The sequence below is a fragment of the Loxodonta africana genome, chromosome 9 (assembly GCF_030014295.1).
Source record: "Loxodonta africana isolate mLoxAfr1 chromosome 9, mLoxAfr1.hap2, whole genome shotgun sequence".
NCBI classification, from domain to species: domain Eukaryota; kingdom Metazoa; phylum Chordata; class Mammalia; order Proboscidea; family Elephantidae; genus Loxodonta; species Loxodonta africana.
In genome coordinates this window covers 92328456-92337099 of record NC_087350.1, presented here as the reverse complement: position 1 = coordinate 92337099, position 8644 = coordinate 92328456, and positions in this window count along the sequence as shown.

Sequence of the window (8644 nt, the reverse complement as noted above, 5' to 3'; positions counted from 1 at the left end):
GAAGGTATATAAGACAAAATATATTTATTTGCTTTATTATCCTGGTCAGCGCAATTTAAGATGACACAAAGGGAAAGGCAGCTAGAGAAAAATGTTAACAATCATAGTATGGTCAGTGTTATTTGATAGCCAGGGCATTCATCTTAAGCGCAGTGGGCTTTTGAACCTACGGTGTAAATTCCACGTTCTGTCTAGCAATACACCTGAGTTACCAAGAGTCCTGTTTGTATTCGCTGTGAAGTTGGCCGGGATTTCCCAGAGCACATCATTTACAACTAGCAAAAGTGAGTTCACAATATCAACTACTTTAAACCCAAAGGAAAAGTGGTATATGTTTATTTTTCATTGAAGTAAAAGTTAGCTGGTGAGAAAAAGACTCAGAATATCAGGCTTATACATAAATTTACATGTTGAATTATCTTTCTGCAGAAGGTGGAATTTAAGTTATGACAAAAATAGTTGATTGGTTTTTTATCTCTGCTAATATTGAAAAATAATCCAAACAACACACGTAAATGAAAGATAAGATGTATGGGCTTTGGAAGAAAGTCCCTGGGGTTTTCCATGTTATTGGTAATGTATTATCACAGTGATAGTATGGGGGCGTACATTGTTGGAGCAGTTGGATGTAAAGGTCTAGAGATCCTTTTGGCAGCCCATGATGTGATGGGCGAACATGAAAATGAGAAGCTCAGTCATCTTGTATACGACGTTTAATGCCTCTGGACATTGTGCTAGGGCTTAGTACTCAAATTTCTTTCTAGCTGCCATTTTAAAAATAACATTGCATAAGTTTTAGATTTCAGTGGCAATAATTTAATATCCATGAATGGGAATAATGATACTTATGCTGGCTAATAGTAAGTTCTTAATATGTGTCAGGTCTGTGTGAAGTGCTTTACATGCATTATCTCATTTAATTGTTATGTCGACTCCCTTACTGAGATACCTTTATTATCCACACTATATATATATGTATTTTTTATCTACCAGGAATCTGAGACTAAGATAGTACATAAACTGATCAAGATGGTAACTAGTATGTAGTAGTACTGGGACTTGAAATCAGGTATTTCTTAAGAAAAATCTACATTTTTAGCCATTATGCTAGACGCAAGATTTACTGATGGAGGAGATTTTCAGTAATGAAAGTTGGTAGCTGAGCACATTCACCAATGCTTAACCTTGCCTAGGGAACAATATAGTATAAAGGTTAAGAACACTGTAGTTGTTATTTTTAGTTGCCATTGAGTTGATTCTGACTCATGGTGACCCCATGTGTGCAGGGTAGAACTGCTCCACAGTGTTTTCAAGGCTGTGACCTTTCAGAAGCAGATCACCAGGCCTGTCTTCGAAGGTGCCACTGGGTGGGTTTAACTGCCAACCTTTCGGCTAGTAGTCAAGCCCTTAACCCTTTGCACCAATAGGCTCTGGAAACTACCTATCTGAAATCCAATCCTTGATCTATTTACTAGCGGTGTGACTTACCTCCATTTGCCTTATCTTCCTTACTTTATATTGGGGGTGCTTTTGGTCGGCAATTCAAGTCCACCAGGCACTCCTTGGAAACTAAATGGGGCAGTTCTACTCTGTCCTAAGGGTCGCTATGAGTTGGAATCAACTCAATGGCAATGGTTTTTTTTTTTTTATTCTATAGATTAGTTATAATGATTAGATGAATTAATTATATATAAAAGATTTAGGACAGTGTTTGGCATACAGTAAATTCCTTACAAAAATATTAGCTGTTATATCTAGGCATTTATCATGAAATCAGAAAGAACTATTTTAAAAAAGGAATTCAAGGAGCTAATGACTGGGTAAATTAAATTAGACACTGAAAATGAAACCCTCTTCACAAATTAAATCCATAGACAAAGTTTAGAATGAGTGTGGCCTTAAGGGAACTTGCCTCAACCATCTGGTTAAAACTCAGAGTCCACTGCTTCCAGAAAGATACACGCTGGCCCATCTGAATTGACATCTGTGTGCACACTGAAGTCCCGGAGGATAATTAACAGCAAAAACTCCAACAGCAATACTGACATAAGCCCGGGAAACTAAGCCATAACATTCTCTATATAAACAAGTGGCCTCTATACCCACAGAACTCTAAATTTTGGCCTTGCCCCAGGGGCACCTGAAATGGCCAGATGCTCAAATAAAAATAAACTTATTTCTGAAGTACATGGCAAGTAAGAATTTAAAAATCACACCTCTTCTCTCCCTTCCTCACTCACCATTAGGCAGATGAATTCATGCCACTTTTTGAACGACATCACATGACAAAGCACACAGTGCATTCGTCAAGATTACAACAGATCTTTTTTTTAATCAACTTTTTATTGCAGTATAGCATATATAAAATACATGAAGTACCAGTATGTAACTCAATGAATTTTCATAAGTAAAGGTATCAGTGTAATTAGAACCCAGAAGAAGTATTACCACTCATATAACTACACCCCATTCAAGATATAATATTTTTTCATCACCTCGGGAAATTTCTTTGTGACCCCTCCCAGTCAATCTCCATCCAGCCCAGAAAACCAGTGTTCTAATTTCTATCACCATATGTTAGTTTTGACTACTCTTGAATTTTCATATAAATGGAATTATACTTTTGTATCTGGCTTCTTTGCTCAGCATAATGTTTTTGGGACTCATCTATGTTGAGTATATGAGTAAAACATTCTTTTATTTTTTGGAGTAATATTTTATTGTGTGAATAGACTAAAATTTGCTTTTCATTCCATTGTTGATGGCTATTTAGACGGTATCAAGTTTAGGGCTATTATGAATAAAGTTGTTATGAAAATTCTTTTTTGGGGACATATTTTCTGGTGATATTTAGGGAGGGAATTGCTTTGTCACAAGGTAGGTATATGTTTAACTTTATGAGAAACTACTAAACAAGTCTCCAAAGTAATTGTACCATTAAAAACCCAGTGCTGTCGAGTTGATTCTGACTCATAGCGACCCTATAGGACGGAGTAGAACTGCCCCATAGAGTTTCCAAGGAACACCTGGTGGATTCGAATTAGCAATATAGAAAATTTCTAGTGGTTCCACATTATCTTTTTAATTATAGCCATTCTAGTGGGTGTAAAATAGTATCACATTATTGTTTTAGTTGGCTTTTCCACTAGTGAATAATGATGTCGAACACATTCTCATGAGCTTATTGTCAAATCCTGTATTTTCTTTTGTGAAATGTCTGTTCAAATCTTTCCCCCAATTTTAAAAAATTAGATTGTGATATTTTTTGTGATATTGATTTGTAAACTATATCACCTAGATTCAAGTCTTTGGTCAGATATATGTATGTCAAAGATTTTCCCTGGCTTGTCTTTATATTATCTTAAAGGTATCTTTGAATACCAGAAATTTTGTATTTTGATGGAGTCTAATTTAACAAATTTATTTATTTTTTGTATTCTATAAAGAAATCTCTGTCTACCACAAAGTTGTAAACATAATCTCTGTTTTTGTCTTAGAAGATTTATAGTTTTATCTTTTATTTATAGGCTTATGATCCAGGTTGAATTAATATTTGCATGTGATCTAAGGTAGGATGCATATATTTATCATGTTACTCCAGCATCCTTTGTTGAAAAGATTCCATTTTCTTCCCTTCAATAGCTTCAGAGCACTTGTTGGCAATCAGTTGATTTTTTTTTTTTTTTGAGTTTTTATTTCTAGACTCTATTCCATTGATCTAGTATGGATCTACTTTTATGTCAAAACAACATTGCCTTGATTATTGTAACTTTGTATTAAATCTTGTAATCAGGCTGCGTGACTCTTCCAACATTGTTGTTTCTGTACAAGCTTATTTGGACTAATGTATATTCTTTGCTTCTCCATATACAATTGAGAACCAATTTTTCCATTTCTATAAAAAAAAAAAGCCTATAAAATTTTGGTTTGAGATTCTGATGAATCTATACATAAATTTGTGTTGAACTGACATTTATATTATAGAGCTTTTTCGTTCTCACTGTTGAAGTCTTGAATCTCTGGTTTTAAACTTATTTTTAGAAATTCTGTTATTTTTTTTAACACTATTGTAGATAGGATGTTAAAAAGATTTTATTTTCTAATTATTTACTACTACTCTAAGACAAAGGACTTTAAGCTCCTGGCACGTAGTAGGTCTTCATAAATGGTAATTTCCATCAACATCCTTTGTTCTCCTTGATGGAAATTATATCAAATGCCTTAATACAACTTTTTTTCTAAATCTAAATTTCTAAAAATTTTTGCTTAAATGTATATAAACACCTATATCTTTAAATATAATACCTCTATATTTAAAAATAAGTTTTTGTGTTCAAAGTTTATACTACTTCTAAAAGTCTCTTACTTATTCCTCCTTTGGAGTAACTTGAATACAGAAAGAACCTGACTTAATGAACTGTACAATAGCACGGTAATGGCCACTGTTGTATAATGGTCAGTATAACATAGTTTTGAAATTAAAGGGATGTGGAGTTAAATTTTGGCTTTTCCACTTACTTGCTATGATGACAGGTTATGTAACCTCTTTGGATTTCAGTTTTCTAATCTATAAAATAGGGATTATAATACTTACCTCAGTACCTAACACACAGCAGAATCACTCTTTAAATAATACGGCTTTTATTAAAACTCTCTTTCCAAGTACCTTACAGAAGATGCCAAGTACCTTACAGAGCAGAAGGGCCGTTCTTCTTTGTCTGAGAGGGGGCATTTACCTATCAGAATCTGAGCTGGGAGGTGCATTAGAAAGAGCTTTTTAATTTTTTGTTTTTAATTACAAGCTTATTTTTATAAGGTTTTTTTTTTTTCTTATTTCTTTTTGCTTGGTTTGTTTTGTTGTCTTAAACTGTGCTTGGAAATTTACAAATAAGATCCAAGATTGTGATGCATTTCTCATTGTTTCTAGAGTCAGAAAAAAAAATTTTTTTTGAGGTTGAGGAGGGACTGGTAGTAGCTACAAGGGAGATTAGAAAATATTTTCTAAGAGTGTTGGGGATTAAGTTTGTCCATTATCTCTCTGCTTTTCCTGCAAATTCATGTCTATGTATCCCTTATTTTTCTGTAAATGAAACAATAACACAAAGACACCATGCATATACCTGATTACATGATCTTTGAAGACTGTCCTGTCTGGAATTCAGAGAGTCCTCTGTTCAAGGAACTTGCCCTTGATCTGAAGATTTCACTTCAAGGAACAGATAGCAAATGGTTTTAATTGCTGAGAACAGTACAAGGTGGCTATCTGGTCTTCCTTTGATCTTTTAAAATGTCAATTTGCATTTGAAAATGTAAAAAATGCAAAAATACACAACAGAGAACTCCTTTTGAATACAAGCCAAGATATTTGAGTGTTTCACTTATTTCAGCTACCTGTGATTCTGAGAAAATGAGGGGCATTAATTTTAGTGGTTTCAATAGTAAACATTCTAGATGCACAGAAACTGACATGGAATTTGCTAACACGTAGAAGTTATTTAGAAAATTTTATTTAGTTGATTACGTAGTGTTCAGTGTAAGTCTTACAGAAGCAATGGGAAAAGGTATATGTCCAAAAAAAAAAAAAAAACAAAACCTATTGCCGTCAAGTCGATTCCAACTCATAGTGACCCTATAGGACAGAGTAGGACTGACCCATAGAGTTTCCAAGGAGCGCCTGGCGGATTTGAACTGCCGACTTTTAGGTTAGCAGCCGTAACACTTAACCACTACACCACCAGGGTTTCCAAGGTATTATGTAAAGGAAGAAAAACAGATAAAACAAATATATTTGGATCTGGAAGCCATCCAGTTGCTGATTGACACTTCCATTGCCCTTCTCTGGTGGCTCCATGAATATCAGTTGCAGTAGTACTTTAAGTCAGACACTGTCAAACCCCAGCTTCACTCTTGAAAAATGTCACCTGATTTAGTTTGAGTGGCAAACACCCAAGCTGACTTCTTCATGGACAAAGAGCAGCAAACTACCCAGGCTCCTTATGTGTGAACTGTGAGTAACACTTACTACCCACTGCTTGAATATCTGCCAGCCTGTAATGCTTATCACTGGAGTTCAGTAGGGGATTCCTGATTTTGGAAGCCAAAAGACAAAGTAGCTGTTGTAGATATCACCAGCAGAAATAATCACCTTGCATAAACTTGCCAGAAAACAGTCTTACTTTTTCCTCTAGTGCTAGGTAAAGGATTACTTTTATCTTTTAATAAATGTCTAATAAGACCAAACATACATGTTTGATTTCAGTAGTTGGAGAACTCTGTTCTGAGAGAACTTCTACTATCAGAGGCAGTGTTTGAGAAACACTTTTGGTTTTCCTTTCTGTCCTTACTCTGAGAGAATTGATTTATCTGATTGGTAAAGTGAGAGTCTAATAGCCTTTGTGCCACAATTCTTATTTGAGTCTGAGGCAGCAAGCTGGGTAACTGTGCCACAGACCAAATCTTATTCTCAACTGTGACCAGAGGACTAGAGAGAGATCAGAGAGCCTCACTGAAGTCACAGGTTCAGGCTACCACCAATAAGCCTGCTCCTTTGATTATCATTTCCTGACTCCTGTATGTTTTTCTCAATTGAGTTTGAACATGGAGGGAAAGGGGTAAATGGTTTATTGGTGTCCTTATTCCTCAGCCTAAGTGTCATAAAGATACTATTCCAATGGACATATTAAGAGATTATCAGGGAACTCTATGCTGGTTATGAAAGCTGAGATGCTACTAGAAATGGAGTTAGTCATTTGCACACCACAGGAATCGGGGCTCAGTGATCAGCATTGCTGGCTGTATTTGACGCAGGATCAGTGGGGAGAGCTCAATAAATCTCTCCCTCTCACGGGAGGCTGGGAGCTATTGATCGCCAGTGGCTCCATTAGCTCAGTATGACTTCACTGAAATTAAAATCTTTAGGGCTTGATCCTACCCTCAGATAGCTATCCATACACAGGGCCTAATCTAACCTTGTACAAAGTGGTGGGATTATTATTCTTTTTCTCTTTTCCCCTCCTTCACCTACCACCTAGGTATATGAGGCAAGCAAGCTCTATCCTTTAGAATTTTAATAGGCCCCTGTTTAAAGTAGTCTCTGACCTTTATGAAATTAAGGAGCAGGGAAAGCATTGCCAGGAAGACTTCACAGATTGTTTCTGTCTGCTAGCCAATCTCCATTTGTGTATATCTGCTCTCTTCCCAAGGAAAAAGAGCCTTTCATGAAACCACCTCCCAGGCTCATCAAGATGCAATTGAATTGTTGAAATCAGGTAAATCAGCTGTTATTAAATATGATGGACTGAGGCAGAAAGATACAGGGTCACTTGCGTTTCATGCTAGAGTTGTTATCACCCTGGTGGACACAATGTACGCGGTGTGGCCTTGTTATATTAATGGCAAGTGTTAAACTATTTCTTTTGCTCTTCTCTTGATTCTTGAATCTATCGATAGGTACAAAATAAAATTGTTTCCTTGCTATTATCAGAAGGACGGTACTGCGCAATTGCTTTTGAAAATTCAAGAACCTCTCACTAGATGAGGAAAAAAAAAACAACACTTCTTTTTTTTTTTTTTTTTTAATGCAGCATTATCTTCCTGTTACCTTATACCCAGAGAAAGATATTGAAACAGCCATTTCTCATGGGAAATAATACTTACCCATTTAATGGGACCACTTAACAGCATGTATACAGAGTCTGAGATTTGGAATAAGGCTTTCTGCCAAAAGTACACACGTATCAGTGGGGTTGTTTGATGAAAAGTCCCAAAAGCAGGCATTTGTGGGAAACCATTTAAAAAGCTAATGTGATGTATCAAAGCAATTGTTGGTTGAAATTTTAAAATATAAACCACAAATGTACATTGTAAAATATATTGACCTATATAAGACAGCACTGGGGGAGGGGCAGGGATACTGTCTAGACATACTCAAAGAACTATTTCCTTCTACAGATATTATTAAGGAGATAGCTATTTGTTGCCAGATTAAAATTTATGCAAGCCCAGTGATGAACTAAGGCAATAAAATTCAAGGTTTCATATTGCTGTAATCAAGTCACATTGACTAGATGACCTCTGAATTTCCTTTTAACCTCACGATTCCAGAGCATCACTTTACCAAACAAGTAAACCCCTAGAAGTTTGTGTTTGCAAAAATCTATCAGGCGATTTAAGGCCTACTGCACTACCTTGTTTGGGACCCTTATTGAATCTTGCACTAAATGTCCTCCCTATCTACAAGAAGTGCTCAGCTAAGCCCTAAGAATAACTAGAATGGAAATTAGAATCTTTTATGCATTTACATAGTCACATCGTTACTGTTGTTAGGTGCCATCGAGTCAATTTTGACTCATAGTGACTCCAAGTGACAAAGCAGAACTCACACACAGGGTTTGCTAGGCTGTAATCTTGAAGGGAGCAAATCGCTAGGTTTTTTTTTTCCCACAGAGCATCTAGGTGGGTTCAAACCACCAACCTTTAGGTTAGCAGTCAAGTGCTTAACCATTGTTCCACCAGGGTTCCTTTTATGTATTCATACCAAAAACCAAACCCCTTGCCATAGTGTTGATTTCTACTCATAGCTACCCTATAGGACAGAGTATAACTGCCCCATAGAGTTTCCAAGGAGCTCCCGGGGGATTCGAAC